At 40.7% G+C, this 17,825-nt stretch overlaps 1 protein-coding gene across 27 annotated transcripts in view; it reads right to left on the reverse strand.

The window, feature by feature from the left end:
• dlg2 (discs large MAGUK scaffold protein 2) overlaps positions 1-17,825 on the reverse strand; it is a 1,295,060-nt gene that overhangs the window by 161,333 nt on the left and 1,115,902 nt on the right. The window lies entirely within an intron of this gene.

Genomic DNA, 17,825 nt, shown 5'->3' on the forward strand with positions numbered 1-17,825 from the left:
TTTCGAACCGCAATAATGATATTTGCCATGTTAATACACTGAGTCGGAGAGTGATGGACGAGATATGCAGAGAGAAACACAAAACAATAATGGTGACAAGAGCTTATGCCAATTAATGTCACTCGTGTCACTCGCATTTAGAGAAGGATTCATTATTTTCCTCTTGTCAACAATATGTCTTTTTAAAAGAAGCAACTGAAGTTGCCTACTGGGGAATGAACCACTAAAAATAAAAAAATTCAAATGACTCTGAGGTGAATTTGGATAAAGAGCCCACACCACTCATCGCAATGGCTGAGTGGGAAGAGAGCGTGGTAGCTGACAATGACAATGCATTTAAAAATGTAATAATACAGGAGAAAATTTGGATTGCTTTGGTGAGAGAATCAGAATGACCCCTCCAAAATGCATTATGTATGGTGTTCACAATGGGAGCGATGATCTAGTAATGAAAAACACACTGGCTTTGAATTTAACCCATTCATGGGTGACGTCCAAGCACCATTATGCAAAATGCTGGAATTTTTTTTAAAAATGGTTCTCCTTTTAGATTTGAACAACAGATTTCTTTAGAAACGTAATGTATTTTATTGTTTAAAAGTAACACAATGTACAAACTATCTACAGACCCACTAAGAAAATCCAACAAATGCTACGTTCAGCGAAGGACAAGAGGGATCCTCTCTCCTCTGAAGGAGTCTACTGTATACACAGCCGCTGTGGATAAGTCTACTCAGCGTTGCCCAGACACAAATCAAGGAAAACAAAAGGCACTGTAGATTGACTCATCCAGAGACGTCAGTCATAGCAGAGAACTTGATGGACCAACCTGGACACAGCATATTATTTGAGAACACAGAAATGCTGGACCACTTTAACAACCACCAGGTCAGATTACACAGAGAAGCCACTGAAATCCACAAGCACGTGGATCATTTCAACAGAAAGGAGGAAACCATGAAAATGAACAAAATCTGGATACCAGTATTGAAAAAGTCTAAAATCAGGACAGTAAATAAAAAACACCACTCTAAAACAAGGGAATCCCAGACATGAAACAATCAGGGCCAGCTAACACCTCCCAACAAAGGATTCCCCCAGGTGGGAAGCAGCCAGAACTTGAAGCTGAAAGGCTATTCAATGCTAATCAAGGTGGCCAATTGCAACATTCACACTTGCTTCCAACTAACAAAGAGTTCTTTCCCCCACCCTGGACCTTCTACGGATATATAAACTCTACTTGCCTAGTTTCCAACAGACCTCACAACCTCTGAGGATGCCTGCCATAGATGTGGGTGAAACGTCAGAAGAGAATGCTTCTGGAACATGGCCATATAGTCTGCAAAACTCACAGCAACCCAGTGATTCCAGCCATGAAAGCCTTTGACAACACAACATAATCATTGTCAATTTCAGAAGAATTACAAAGCCCAACAGGGTTTTTTTTTTTGGTAACGTTTCTTTGTCTAGACCAGTGGTTCTCAATCTGTGAGTCCCCAGGTGTTTCAGCCTACAACTCTCAGAAATCCCAGCCAGTTTACCTGCCGTTAGGATTTCTGGGAGTTGAAGGCCAAAACATCTGGGGACCCACAGGTTGAGAACCACTGCTAGCCTTTTAGGCTTGTTTGTAAAAAAATTTCTCCTTAGAAGGCATTTGTATTGTCAGCAACAGGAAAGACAAATCAATGGTGTCTTATAGCAAACATGTACAACACAGATTGGAAATAAGGTTTTTTGGAGCAAGTATTGTACCAAATTAGACAAGTGAAGAAGAAATAGCTGATGATTCTCTTGAGGGTCTGTGATGTTTTTTATGAACCACAAAGAACAGTGGCATTAGTGGCTTAGGAACAGAATCAATATAAAATACTTTGTTTGGTTCATCGGAGGTGGTTTCTTTACTCCTTAATCTACCTCATTCAAACTTTCACTCCTTCCTTTGAACACCCAAACCTGGAGTTGATTCATTCTTCTGTGGGGTGCCTATAAGCACACTGGGGTTTCATAACTATTTTCCATTCCCCACAGTATTTATGATTATTTCCTGTAATAGTAAGTGTAGGTAGTGAAGGCCAAGATTAATTGAGTCAAAATTGGGAGCTGATGTGAAGCAAGAAGGAAATATCACCATGCTATGGGGAATACTGTGTTGGATTTTGGTTGTGTGTGTATGAAATGTGAATCATGTATTTTTGAAATTGGCCCGAATGTTTACACACCAGTAATTTCATTCTGAATCGGTTATGGGATGAGTGTGTGGATGACATCCCATTTCACAAGATGTACAACAGACCCCCTAATCTTAGATACTTTAAAATCTTTGGTCAAACGTATCTTTTCTCAAGCCTGAGAATGAATCGGATGATTGGTGGTCTCCAACATGTCAACCGGCACAAGTATTGCCAAAACTCCAGAAGTGGAGTTTATTTGTCTGAACGGGAACTGCAGAATGTTTGTTTGTTCAGAGTGAGTTAATCAATTTAAAAGTGATTGAGTGTATTCCAGTAGCGGCAAAGCAGGATGTTTGATGTTTTGCTGCGAGAAAGAGAATTTACGAGTGATGTGTGATGCTCGAAGCATGGTCTGTGATGTGTCAGTGTTTACGACACGCAGTAGCATAAAACTTTAAAAGAGCCAGTGTTAGATGGACAGATAGCCTGGCAGTATTAAGTGAAAAATGAGAAATTCACATGAATCAGGGATTCAAAGGGAGTGAATCACACATGATAAAGTGTAAGGTTTTCAGAGGTTATGAAAACAAAGAGTTGATGAAATTGAAATAAATGTATTGTGACATGTTGCGAGATTTGTGTGTGAGAATAAAAATGTGTCAAGAGAGAAATTGTATTGTACCAAATGTATTTTACATGTATTTGAAAGAGATTGTATGTAACATCGGTTTAAGCTGCAAAATTCTAGAAGTTATGGGCTATAGAGTTATGATAGAGATTATATCAAATGTTTAGAGTGTTAAGTGTAAAACATTGATTGACATTTCAGAGGGGAATTGTTGGATTTTGGTTGTGTGTGTATATGAAATGTGAATCAAGTGTTTTTGCTGTTTTGCAAGTGTGTGTTTCAGCAATGAAACAGTTAATAGCAGGCCAGTTTGACTGATAGCCTGCTGTGGCCTATACAATATGATTTCTGGCCTTGGAGGACAGGACTTCCCTCGGACTGTGGAATGTGTTTCTTATCAGTTGAACTGTGTGTGCTGAGCAGAGCGACAAAGAAAGAATGCCTTCTTCCAGCGATAGCTTTTGCTGCAATGTAATTGTCTTTGTAAATATTAAATAAATGTTTGAACTTCAGACTGCAGATGTCTTTGAGTCTGTACTGCTTCTCAGGACAAGAGAGAGCAGTCTGACATTGCAGAAGAGTTGGTGAAGGGCAGAAGGTCACCAATTCATCAGGGTGCTCATGCGGAGCTGATGATTGATGGTTTTTTGAAGAAACCCACCCCCACGCATCCCTGTTAACATACTGTTCTTTGTAGAAATATAATAAATATTTTTAAAAGCATCCCAGGCACAAACAAACAAAGCAGCTCAATAGCTACTGAGTATTGAGAAGTTATTGGAAAAATCTCTACAGAGTACATATTAATCTATCAAATTAGTCTTGGTTAGTACTTGGATGGTAGGTCTCCAATGAATATCAGATGCTATAGGCCAGTGCTTCTCAACCTGTGGGTTCCCAGGTGTTTTGGCCTACAACTCCCAGAAATCCCAGCCAGTTTACCAGCTGTTAGGATTTCTGGGAGTTGAAGGCCAAAACATCTGGGGATCCACAAGTTGAGAACCACTGCTGTAGGCAATATTTCAGAGGAAGGAACTGGCAAATCCAACCTTTGAGTATTCCTTGTCTTAAAAACCCTATGAAAATCATAGGATTGCCATAAGTCAATAGACAATTTCAGAGCATCTATATATGTATTCTAATGTATTGATATCTAATATTTTTAGATGCACATGTTCTTTTGAACTCTCTCCCCAAAATGTGGAATTTAACTGGTGTGCAACAGGGTTGCATTCTACATGATTGTATTGTTGTAAAACACTTGTTTATAAACTTACAAAGATACAGTATATACTCGAGTATAAGCCAAGTTTTTCAGACTTTTTTTTAGGGCTGAAAAAGTCTCCCTCGGCTTATATTCGAGTGAGAGTCCTGGTCATCTTATATTGGGTTGGCTTATACTCAAGTATATAGGTAATCAGAATTTGACAGTCTTATCTTCAATTACAGTTTTAAGAAAATATTCAAAAACATTTATTTATTTATTACATCACTTCTACCCCGCCCTTCTCACCTATCAGGGGACTCAGGGCGGCTTACAATATAAACATACACATCAAAAAACAGTTTTCATCAAATTTAAAAATCCATCAAGATTAAAAATTACAATAAAATTAAGAATATACATTAAAAATACACGTAATTATACATTTAAATATACATTTAAGGCGCTTTTCATGTCCAGGTGGGGTCTGTCAGTAGGTGATAGATTTATATCTCATTTTTGCTGCTACTCATGCTCAAATGCCTGGTCACATAACCACATTTTTGTTCTCTTTGGGAAAGACAGGAGGGAGGGAGCCTGCCTGATTTCACTGGGGAGGGTGTTCCATAGGCGGGGAGCCACTACTGAAAAGGCCCTGTCTCTCATCCCCGCCAGCCGCACCTGTGAGGCTGACAGGACTGCAAGCAGGGCCTCACCTGACAATCTTAAGCTTCAAGGTGGGTCGTAGCGGGGGACACGTTCGGACAGATAAGCTGGGCCGGAACCATTTAGAGCTTTATAGGCTAAAGCCAGCACCTTGAATTGTGCTCGGTAGCTAATTGGCAGCCAGTGGAGCTGGCGTAACAGAGGAGTGGTACGCTCCCTGTATGCCACTCCAGTTATTAACCTGGCAGCCTCCCGTTGGACTAATTGAAGCTTCCGAACAGTCTTCAAAGGCAGCCCCATGTAGAGTGCGTTGCAGTAGTCTAAACGGGATGTAACGAGAGCGTGGACCACCATGGCCAAGTCCGGCTTCCCAAGGTACGGTCACGGCTGGTGCACAAGTTTTAACTGTGCGAAGGTTCCCCTAGCCACCGCTGAGACCTGGGGTTCCAGGCTCAACGGTGAGTCTAGGATCACCCCCAGACTGCAAACCTGTGTCTTCAGGGGGAGTGTGACCCCATCCAGCACAGGGTGTAACCCTATACCCTGTTTGGCCTTCCGACTGACCAGGAGGACCTCTGTCTTGTCTGGATTCAATTGCAATTTGTTGGCCCTCATCCAGTCCGACATAGCGGCCAAGCACCGGTTCAGGACCAGGACAGCCTCCTTAGTGACAGGTGGGAAGGAGTGACAGAATTGGACATCATCTGCGTACAGATGACACCGCACCCCGAAACTCCGAATGATCTCTCCCAGCGGCTTCATGTAGATGTTAAACAACATGGGGGACAATACTGAACCCTGCGGGACCCTACAAGTCAAAGGTTGAGGGGCCGAGCAGGTGTCCCCCAATGACACCATCTGGGAACGACCCTCCAGGAAGGACCGGAGCCACTGCAAAACAGTACCTCCGAGACCCATCCCGGCAAGGCTTCTCAGAAGGATACCATGGCCAACGGTATCGAAGGCCGCTGTTAATTTTATCAACATTAAATTCAAGAAAATGTAGGCTGGTATCCTGTTCATGAGTTATTCCCTACAGAATGTTGGACATTTTTGACTAATGTGAAAATACATAATCATGTTAGGGTTGCAGAACAGGACTGAACATAAACTGTATTTTAACTTGCATCTATGACACAAATATTTAATTGTTTTTAAAGTGTTTTTAATGTTTGTGTTTGTTGTGTTTTTAAATTTATTGTGTCATGTTATTGTAAGTCTCAATGGGGTGAAATGTGGGGTAGAAATAAAGTTACTGGTAGTAGTAATAATAATAATAGCAATAAGCAATGGGCTATGCGGTGTCATTACTCATTGTACATGCAGTTTCCCATTGTGCCTTGCACATTACACATGTGGAGATAAAATATGTTATTGTTATTATCGTGAGTGCTAACTGTAGTTCTTGCTGTTTTAATTAAGCACAACAGAACAAAACATGGAAACCGTTCTGTGGAATACCCATGCCAGCCGTTTTAATAAATGAAGCTATCTTGTGCTAATTGACATTAATGAATTATCTTGATTTTCATGCCGAAGAGCCATGGATTCTCAACATGCTGAATGGACTCATCACTTGTGATAGCACTCTCTTTAATTACAGCTGAATGGCACCCTATCATGCCAACGCTTGGCCTGTGTCAGTTTAAGCATTATTAGGTCAAAGCTAATTTTCCACTTGGCTTGCTGGGGCTACGTGAAAACTTGAAGGAAGACTTTCAGTCCTGAATTTGCCAGAAGCCTCTTCATCTTTAAAATCTCAGTATGTCAGTGAACAGGAACAAGACATTCTTATTCACTGTACACAGTCTTATTTCTCTCTCTCTTCCCTTTCCCCCAAAGATCTTTCTTTTTAAAGGTCTCTAATATTAGTCACAGCACATTAAGAGCTAGATGACAGCATTTGACCCTTCTCTCAACCATTTCCTACATCCCCAAGAACCTAGCTTTGAGCATAACCTGATTTATAATTGAGTTGTGGAACCAAGTATTAGCTTAGGTTGAAATCAATAAGCAAAATTCAGTCTCTGTAATGACCGCTTTTGCTTCTTTTCCTCATTGGATTTTTGGCTCAACATGTCCTGGTCTAAAAGCATTCTTTCAATCCATTCTCTGCCTGTCAATAGTATGCAACCTCTTTTGCCCAAAGGCTTGGTGTTGAGGAGATTTTCCTTCTAGTACTTGTAGTCCTGGAATTTTCTTGGTACTGCCTTTCATAGAATTAGGCTTTACTATCAGGCAGAGTATGGGTGCAACCACATCATAAAATTAATGCAGTTTGACAGGACTTTAACTGTCATTGCTCAATGCTCGATGCTATGGACTTATGGGAGTTGTGGTTTTACAAGGTTTTTATCTTCTTTGCCAAAGAGTGCAGGTACCTCAGCAAACTATACATCTCCATAGAACTGAGCCATGAAAATTGAAGTGCAGTCAAATTACATTAATTCTCTGGTGTAGATCAGGCATGGGCAAACTTCAGCCTTCCAGATGTTTTGGACTTCAACTTCCAGAAATTCCAGCAAGTTTACCACCTGTTATGATTGTGGGAGTTGAAGTCCAAAACACCTGGAGGGCTGAAGTTTTCCCATGTATAGTGTAGACACACACAGATGCAGCCATCTCACATGCTAGATAATGGTAGTAGGAAGATGTTGGAGGAGGACAACATGGTCAATTCTGTTCTTTCAATTGTCTCCTCAGGTTCTATGTGAGGGTAAGGTCCTATTAAAACAGTGAGAGACTGCAGCCAAGAAATAAGAAGATAGTATTTGGAAGAGCAGGTGTGATGGAACTAGATGAGATCCCGAGATGTTAAGTTGGAAAAGATATGAGGGTTGAGGGTTGAATGAAAAGTAATGCCTCCACCTTTGTTACTTGGGTTTAGATGGGAATATTTTAATAAATCAAAAGCAGAAATAATCCTTAGAATGTGCTCTTTAACTACCACTACTCACTTTTCCATATAATCACCAGACAATTGGATACATTTCTGCAAACGATGAACAAGTTTTCTGAAGCCTTCATGGAAGAAGTTGACACTCTGTTTCCTCAATCAGCATCTCACAGGACCCATTGTCAGGACCCAGGCTGCAGAGCACCAATAACCATGCGCAGAGACCAGAATCTATCTAATATCTTTATTAAAGGAATATATAAAGTCAATAAAAACAAGTGAAGAATATAGTTCAGAAGTAGACCTTTCAGGAAAGGTCAAAAATAGTCCAGAAAAACAATGTCCAATATGTGATATTAGAGTCCTAAGTTGTAATCCCAAAACCGAAACACACACTTTGCCAAGCAAAGTGTGGGGAAATGACAGGCTCCTTAAGTCCAATGGAGCTTGACAACAAGACTGGAAGCAAACTAGATTCTTGGCAAACAAGGCTTGATATGTGGCTACAAAAGACAAGAAGCAAGAACAGGGTCCGTGGCGAGGTCCGTGGAACAAGGAAAGCTTGATGCTAGAACAAGGTCCGTGAAACAAGGCTTGGAACTTGGTCCTGGAGGCAAGGGACTGGAGTAGCGTAGTCCACACACGATCTCACTCCACAAGGTGACGAATTGACTCCGCAAGGATTTCTTTGCGGGTAAACACCTATATAGGATCTTGTTTTCCCGCCAAGGAACACTTTCCCTGGGGAACAAGAAACGAAACCCATACTGTGTCCAGATGCATGACTCCTTAAAGTTTCCCAAGGGAAACAGACTTAATCAGCTAATTGTCTGGCAGCTATCCTGGCGCTCCTGCGAGTCGCCTCCTGAGCGCCTCTATCTCGATTATAATAATCCCGGCGAGAAAATGGGGGAGATTTCTGCTCAAGGCTTGTTTGGCTGACTTCCTGTGGACAAACATCTCGCAGGTGCAAGGGCTCCAATTCTGGCTGAAACGGTTGGAAACCCAAGTTTTCCTCTTCATCAGCCACAATAGTACTAGGAATGGGACTACATGGCCCATGAGTCATCACACCCATTGAGCACAGATCTTCCGATAGCCAAGCAAAGCAATAATGTGACCCAGACGTTCTTGTGAAATGCCAATTATGCTTGTCATTTCTCTCTGAGTGATACGACGATCATCCTCAATCAATCTGTCAACCTTTTGCTTGTGGTTGCTGTCACAGGACGTCTAACTCTTTGTTGGTCACGCAAGTGTGATGTTCCCACCTCTTTAAACTTACTCGCCCAATGATGCACAGTACTCACACCATAAACAGCTTGCATTCTCTGGTAAATCTCCTTTGGAGTGATACCTTCTGCTGTCAAGAATTCAGTGATTGCACGTTGCTTAAGTCGCATTGACCGACTGTCTGCTCAGGGTTCCATACTTCTCACTTTAACAACACAACCATTCAATGCTAAGGCTTCCTGCCAAATGGAACTGTAGAGGAGAGTCTACTGAACAAGCCAGTACCTGCCGCATACTAGGACTGCCATCTGTTGAGGAGTTACGAAGGTGGAGGCATTACTTTTCATTCAACCCTTGTAAATAGCAAATAAAAGGCTCCTACAGCAAATCCTGCCTCAACTCTCTGTAGAAGCTGACTAAACAGAGACTGTTGTATTTTGGACCCATAATGAGAAGACCTGACTTACTAGAAAACATAATAATGGTTGGTAAGGTAGAAGGTTTCAGTAAAAGTGGAAAACCACATTCTGGATGGATAGAGTCAGTCAAGAGTCTGCAACGATTACACTTATGTCTGCTCTCGCAACAAACATTAATAAAAAACGCCACTGTTCAGAAAAGCCCAAATGTAAATGATGTTAATATTTCCAAGCTTTTAAGACCAGCATCCTGAATATGGAATTTGATTTTATTTGGGCACTGCCACAAATTGAATTAAATGATCTGTACTCATGATGACATTTTCAGGAAAAGGTTAAGAGTAAATTAAGAAAACAAAGGCACTCTGTTATAATCTCAGGGCATCTTTTGATGACCTTTTCATGATGTATGCCAAGAATGAAAAGCAGCATTCCTCTGTTGGCAAAAGCAGGTTTGTTCCTTGAACATTACTAGCAGGTGCTCCTTTCTTTGAGAAGGCCTTGTTGGCCTTCTATTCAAGGCTTCACATTGATGTGGCATTGGGGCTGTGCAGTGTTCATGGGAGTGTGGAGGGATGGGTGTGTTGTTTTGTGAAGTGTGCTGGAGAAAACATTTTAATTTTGCTGTGCAATGTACAATGACAATAAAATTATTCTATTATATTCTAGTTGAGGAACCTAGAGCAATTCCATTACCAATGTTGGATCCTGCTCACTGTGGGATTCTGGTAGTTGTAGTCCAAGACTAAAATTGTGACGGGGCACTATAGAGAAGGAAAACACTTGTGGAAGTGCTTCCCTGTTCTCAGATGATACATTAGTGTCAATCCTTCTGAAGTCACACAGACTGTTTCTCTCCCTTTCTCTCTCAGTTTTGACTTAGCAAATATAGACCTAATTGAATGTAAATTAGGTTTGCGCAGATTGGTGGTGAAACTATGGGGTATATTTGCACACAGAACCAGCATAGTGTAATGGTTTGAGTGCTGGACTAGGGGGTTGTCTACATGGACTGAATGGCCCACACCGACCATGAAGTCCTGAATGCCTCCAAGATGTCCAGAGACTTCCAGTACTTATGAGACTAAACTGGGTTAAACCAGTTTAGTGTCATATTAAGCAAAGTTATGGGGTACTCTGGAATTTGGCTGAAACTCTGGAGTAACTCTGCAGTTTTGTTACAGTGTGGACAGCAGGGTTAGGTCTGATGCAGACTGCTCTGCTGTCCACATGGGTTGCCAATGAAATCATCTTTTACCTGCATGTATTTTCTGGAAACTCAAAAATACCTGAGTTTCGAAAAGTCTGAGTGCTGGAGCTAATGAATACTTTAAACATGTTCATGGAAAAGATAGATTGAAACACAGTGCCACAAGTTCTGCAATGGAATATGGGGCCATACAGAACAAAGATGCATTCTGGTAACCTAGCAATGCACATCCCCACGTCTCATCTCCAATGGAGAATAATTCCTCTTTAAAAATAAAGACTCCACGGGGATGTGGGGATAAATGTAAGTTGGCGCGCATCAACCTCCATGACAAAAACGAGTTAAATATTCATCAGGAATAAAGGCAATCTCTCGCTCCCTCTCTCCGTCTCTTGTAGCTATTTCGTTATAAAGACAAACTTTTAGAAAAATAAGATACTCACCACATTTTAACTAATTACTCTGATCAGAAGATATTGCTTACAGGTATCAAGACCTCCACATTTGCAAGGTTTAGAGGCACAGGACCCCTACTAAAGTGCAAAAATGTGACTGAAAAAAACTTGAGAGTATACCTTTCTAGGAATCTCTAGGTACTCCAACATGACATCAGATAGATGTTGATCATAGAATCACAACCTGGAAGATCCAGAGATTTCTAGGGAATAATCAAATACGCAAAAGTAGGGGGCTGACTATAGTAATAATGTTCAAGCTGAGAGCAGAAATTAAACATAAATCCCAATATGACTAGCTAAAAACATTCCTATTCCGATCCACAACACAGCACAACACATTCTGGGTCTTTGGAGGCTCATGCGATGTTTGCAGTTGGACATCCTCATCCAGCTTATGACTAGGCTTTCCTATGGATAGTGAGGCACACATGGCTCTCCTATCGCTTCACCAGTACTAAAAGTATCTTAGAAGTTTCACTTCTAGTTTTTGGTGCCACATTTTATCATTTTAAGTCTTCAATATGGTATTACCATTGATCCATGGCAGTTAAAGTGGTGTTTAACAGCATTAATTCTATAGAATAGATGCACCCAAAGAGTATCTCTCAAAAATTAGTTGATCTTTTTGTGTGATTATCTCTTGTGAACTTGTTTTTTGTTGCTAGTCCAGACTATGACACAAAGCAATGGATTCAAACTACAGGAAAAGAGATCCTATCCAAATATTAGGAAGAACTCTGATGGTAAGAGCTATACAATAGTGGACCATGCTTCCTTTGAATGTGGTGGAGTCTCCTTTTCTGGTGGGTTTTTAAATACAGAAACTGGATGCCCATTTGCTGAGATGGTATAGAATGTGGTTGGACTGAATGGGTAGTGTGCTCACTTCCAACTCTACAATCTCTGTAGACCCTACATAATACTGGCTATAATAAATATAATCTAATCCACCATATCTTTAGCCTGTAAGTTGGAAATCCCTTATCCCTCAGTTATGATGGTCATATAATGGAAGAGAAAGATTGTCATGCCAGGACAGTCCTAGACATGTTGTTTCCTGAGAAAGAACAGCAAAGGATGTCCTGTCCCATTCAATGTAGATGAAAATACTTAAAGGATATCTCACTGTGCTTACTAGCAAAATAATACATTGAATAAGTAAAAATTGTTCCCTCTGTCTCCACAATCTACTGCCTCAAGAATCTCCCACATTCTGCCCAATGAAAGGAGTGAATCTGATTGTTTGTCACATTTTAAAATCAATTTAAGAAGCAAGATTGATTAGGATATTCTCTGGCAAACTGGGTCCGTTGGAGAGTCTGAAAACCGGTGATTCCCAAAAAAACATATGGACCACTTTGGATTTCCTTCAAATTTATTACTTTCAGAAGCTAAGATGACTAAATTTGCATTTCTGTGTTGAAGAACTGAATTCCTACATGATGTTGGCACATGTCAAAGTAGAAAATGAATTTTCAGCACAGCTTTAAATACACCGGAGATGAATCCTACAGCACACAAAGGCTTCCTTGTACATACGGTATGTAATGTTTCAGTACATTTGTGAAGCGTTAGCATTGGGATTTTGCAGAATCCAACTATTTTATAGCAAAAGTATCTTGAGTTTTGTCATTTCCTCCAACATTATTTCTGACAGCAAAGATCCTTCTACACATTCAGGTCTTTGAGTATTAACTATCTGGTGCAGAAGGTCTCTTGACTGAGATGTGCTGTATCTTTGATCATTTTGGGTTCATTCAAAATAGGAAAAATCCCCAGGTTGGCACCCAAACTCTTTCTTTAAATATCCTTCATTATTATTATTATTATTATTATTATTATTATTATTATTATTATTATTATTATTATTATTAAGCTCTACTTAAAGTGCTAAAGTGCTTTAGCAATATTAGATTAGTTCAGCACTCAAATCATTTTGTTTTAGTGCTAACAGTCTTCTTTTCCTTACTTGACCCCTGTTGAATCAGTGTCCTGGAAAAAATAGCAGTGTTTACTGGCAGCAGCCATTGGTTCAGGGATAACACAGACAGACAAGTAGAAATACATTTGCTGGAGTTAGGAGCACAGGACCAACATAAAAGTGAAAAATCATACATTTAAATATTGCTATTTTTTATCTGAGGGAACATCTCCCTAGAAAATTTCTAGGTCCTCTAGCATGGGTCTATTGACCAACATTTGCTAGAAGCAGATGATAGAAGTACACTAGGTAAAGGTTTTTCCATGACATTAAGCCTAGTTGTATCCAACTCTGGGGCTTGGTGCTCATTTCCATTTCTAAGCTGAACAGCCAGCATTGTCTGTAGACTCCTCCAAGGTCATGTGGCCGGCATGACTGCATGGAGTAGTTACCTTCCCGCCTGAGCGTTACCTATTGATCTATTTACATTTGCATGTTTTCAAACTGCTAGGTTGGCAGAAGTTGGGGCTAACAGTGGGAGCTCACCTTGCTCCCCAGATTCGAACCACCAACCTTTCAGTCAGCAAGTTCAGTAACTCAGCGGTTTAACCCATTGTACCACTGGGGGCACACTAAAAAAAGGTAAAGGTTTCCCCTGACATTAAGTCCAGTCATGTCTGACTCTGGGGGTTGGTGCTCATCTCCATTGCTAAGCCGAAGAGCCGGCGTTGTCCGTAGACACCTCCAAGGTCATGTGGCCGGCATGACTGCATGGAGCGCTGTAAGGGGGCACACTAGAAGACCTAAAATTTCCTAGAGAGAAATCATTCCAGGTTAAATGATGATGATGATGATGATGATATATTTTAAAAAAAATGCGAATGTTCAATTTGAGCAGCCACATAAGTTGTGGCTGCAGCTGTACAGCTTCTCCTCTTTGTCTTATCTATGGGGCTGAAAATATGGAACTATTATTGTAAAACAAAACAAAACAAAGCCTGCGATTGAATATAGCCAGACCGAGAACCAATCCCAGGGCAGCAGTGGAGATAGCACCACGACCAGAGGACCAGGCATGCATTCTGATTCTTGCAAAGCAAGTGGCGAGTGACTCTCCAAAAGCAGAAGACAAGGAGACATACACATGCCCAAAGGGCATAGGGCAGCAATGGAGTTGTCAGCAAGACCTGGATGTGACACATGACTTGTAATTTTTGCAAGTTTTAGAATACTGCATTCTTTATTATCTAACTGTATTTTGTTTTAACTGTCTTCAGTCTCATATTGGAAGAAAGATAAATAGATGATTGATAGATGAATGATTGCATCAGGATGAACATGTTCCAAACTTACTTCCCTGGTGGGTTTCTGTCTAGACTGTGGGTGTGAATGACGAGACTTCCCAATATTCTAGAACCATGAGACTCCTCAGTCCCAGTTGACATAGCCCACAGGAAGAACGGCAGGAAATCGCATCCCAACAACATCTAGAAGGCGATTGTATTTTCCCCTCCATCGTTATGATGCTGGGACACGAAGACACAAATTGTTTTCCTTTGGGTCAGTGGTCATAGATTGCAAAAGCAGACGGAGAAAAGGGAAATGTATGTACCAGGGAGAACAGCCCACATGCAATTTGTTCAGAACAATGGGGACTAGTAAAACCTCTTTGCCCACGTTCTCAATATGGCTAATTATGAGCTGAATGGCAAAGTCTCACTATGAAAATGTTTTCTCCCATGTACTTTGATAAGCACGTTAATGAGTGAAAAACTCAGGGTGGATGAAAACACAGCCATCTTAAGGCGACTGCTCTTGTTGCTCTGTTATGAGTAAGCAGTGCTCAGAAATACAAAGACACACACACACATGCAAAAAGTGAAATGAAAGGAGAAAATCCCCAAATGGAGAAAAACAATCAGGATGCCAGAAAGTGACTCATTAATTACAGTGATTAGAAGTACTCGATTATGGTGTCTCTGCACAAAACACAGAGCCCACATACGACTGGCCCTATGCCGACTGTTTACTACCAGACTGGAGATGTCAGCCCTTGTGATTGTCTTGGTTCATGTCAGTTTCTTTGCTGAGATCATTCACCCAACCGTCTTACCAGAACATTTCTATTTTTTTCAATATACATTGAGCCATAGGCAGATGAGGTTGCCCAACCTAATGGGGAACCCACAAGCAAGAGCTCTACTGCATTTGAGAGTGAACATAACATGAACTCTAATATCACCATGACTGGCATCAGGGATCAATCACTTTTCCCAATGGAAGTGATATGATTCCATTTTAAGTGCCATGGTTCTGTCCTATGCAATTGAGAGATTTGTAATGTGAGGAAGGAAATTAATAAATGGTTGTGTGGAAATTCACGATGCTCTGAAACTATCTAACCCATGGAAAGGAGTTGTGCAAAGAGGTCATGAAAACCACCATGCTTCTTCACTGTGAGAAGGGCTGTTCGACAGTGGAACTCTCTCCCCGGGGCCGTGGTGGAGGCTCCTTCTTTGGAGGCTTTTAAGCAGAGGCTGGATGGCCATCTGTCGGGGGTGCTTTGAATGTGATTTCCTGCTTCTTAGCAGGGGGTTGGACTGGATGGCCCATGTGGTCTCTTCCAACTCTACTATTCTATGATTCTATGATTCTATAAAGAGGTGATCAATACCACCATATACAATGAACTCTAATCATATATGCTTGCATAGCTCATGGTTACATTACAATAAGATTCTAATCTTGATATTTAACCTTTGGTTGGCCTTCTGGACTTTTTTTGTGTAAATTTGGAACCAGATGGCATACATAATGCCCGCTTCCCTTTAGTCAATCTGCATAGAATTTCAGAATGAAACAAATTATATGGGTTATAGAGGCTATTAGTGAGTCTTTTTTATTACAAGGGTTGAATGAAAAGTAATGCCTCCAACCTTCGTTACTTGGGTTTGGATGGGAATATCTTAATAAATCAAACGCAGAAATAATCCTTAGAATGTGCTCTTTAACTACCACTATTCACTTTTTCACATAATCACCAAACAATTGGATATATTTCTGCCAACGATGAATAAGTTTTCTGAAGCCCTCATGAAAGAGGTCTCACAATAGCCATCGTGCACAGATCTTACAATAGCCAAGCAAAGCAGTAATGTGACCCACATGTTCTTGTAAAATTATGCTTGAAATTTCTTTCTGAGTGATACAACGATCATCCTGAATCAATCTGTCAACCTTTTGCTTGTGAAACTCGGTGGTTGTTGTCACAGGACGTCCAACTCTTTGTTTGTCATGCAAGTCAGATGTTCCCACCTCAACATCTTTAAACTTACTCGCTCAACGTTGCACAGGACTCACATCAACACAATCACCATAAACAGCTGGCATTCTCTGATGAATCTCCTTTGGGGTGACACCTTCTGCTGTCAAGAATTCAATGACTGCACGTTGCTTAAGTCGCATTGACCAATCGTCTGCACAGGGTTTCATACTTTGCACTTTAACAACACAACTGTTCAATGCTAAGGCTTCCCGCCAAATGAAACTGTAGAGGAGAGTCTACTGAACAAGCCAGTACCTGCCGCAGACCAGGACTGCCATCTGTTGAGGAGTTACGAAGGTGGAGGCATTACTTTTCATTCAACCCTCGTAGTTCCAAGCATAACCAGATCATCAACATGAATCTGGATAATGCTAGGTAACCTTTGTCTTTTCATATCTGTATGAACCTACATCGTTCATATACATCTCCTGATGCCATTTTCTTGGGACATTACAACCGCATAAGCACATTAGATGGCGGAACAGGCTGGTGGAAGAAGGCTCTTCCACTGGGTCACAGCCCCAGCTTCTGCCCAAAAATAACCACAGTTGGCATCAGACACACAAAATGGTCTCTTTCACATGCAGTGAATGGTTGGCCATCCCTTGAGGAAAAAGTCCCTGTCAGAAAATCTATCAAATTAATATTGCAGTTGCCATGGAAACATTTGGGTCTCTTTCTGCACTCGATTCATGTATTGACCCCAACTGTTCAGATAAGAGTTTGATTCTGTGATGTGCAAAATGACATTTTTGCACTTCACAGTCAATGCCAAATTTAGTAGTTATCATGTATCTTCTAGAATGGAGGGGAGGAATAAATTATGAACTCCTTAGTATCCAAGTTCAAAAAAAGGCAGAGGAAGGCAACCATGATTCCAAGGAATCTGACAACCAAACCCAGGAGGAAGCATCACTTCCTGGCTACTTTGCTAAAAGGGCAGAAATTGTGTTGACAGCTGGGGAAGCATCTGGGACGTCTGTTTTTACGAGGACATCAAATTCAGACAATGGTGAAGCAAAGGCTCTTTGAGGGAAAACTCAGCAGGTGCTGGATGTGCAATTAGCCCCTTCCACCCACCCCACATTTCCTATGTATAAGCCTTTAGCATGTATTCCAAAATCCGGAAAAATCCAAAAGCCAAAGAACATCTGCTCCTGGGCATTTCAGATAAGGGTCACTCAACCTGTAATATTTTTTTTCTTACAATGTTAACTCACAAATCACAATTCCTTTATATAACTCAGGGCCCTTCCACACAGCCATATAACCCAAAATATCAAGGCAGAAAATCCCACAATATCTGCTTTGAACTGGGATATCTGGGTCCACACTGCCATATATTCAAAGCAGATAAATGCTGTAAATAAATAAATAATCTGGGATTTTATTCAGCTGTGTGGCAATGTAGGGGCAATAAGAGTGACATAAACAACTTACTAAATTAGCATTGCACCTTTAAATTACAAGATCATACACACAATCAAAATGAGGAACTTGTTTCTAAAAGGTATCAAATCAATTTCAACAAATGTTATAGAAATTAAAAAAACATGCTGAGGATATGCATTCATTTGCTATAAAATGCACTTTTCCAAGCCCTTTACCAAAGTGATTTGATGCATGTTGGCAGTTTTGATCTGTACATTATTCTAATCCTAGGCCATTTATAATCCATTTTTTTCTTTTTCTTT

The sequence above is a fragment of the Anolis carolinensis genome, chromosome 3 (assembly GCF_035594765.1).
Source record: "Anolis carolinensis isolate JA03-04 chromosome 3, rAnoCar3.1.pri, whole genome shotgun sequence".
In the NCBI taxonomy this organism is placed as follows: Eukaryota; Metazoa; Chordata; class Lepidosauria; order Squamata; family Dactyloidae; genus Anolis; species Anolis carolinensis.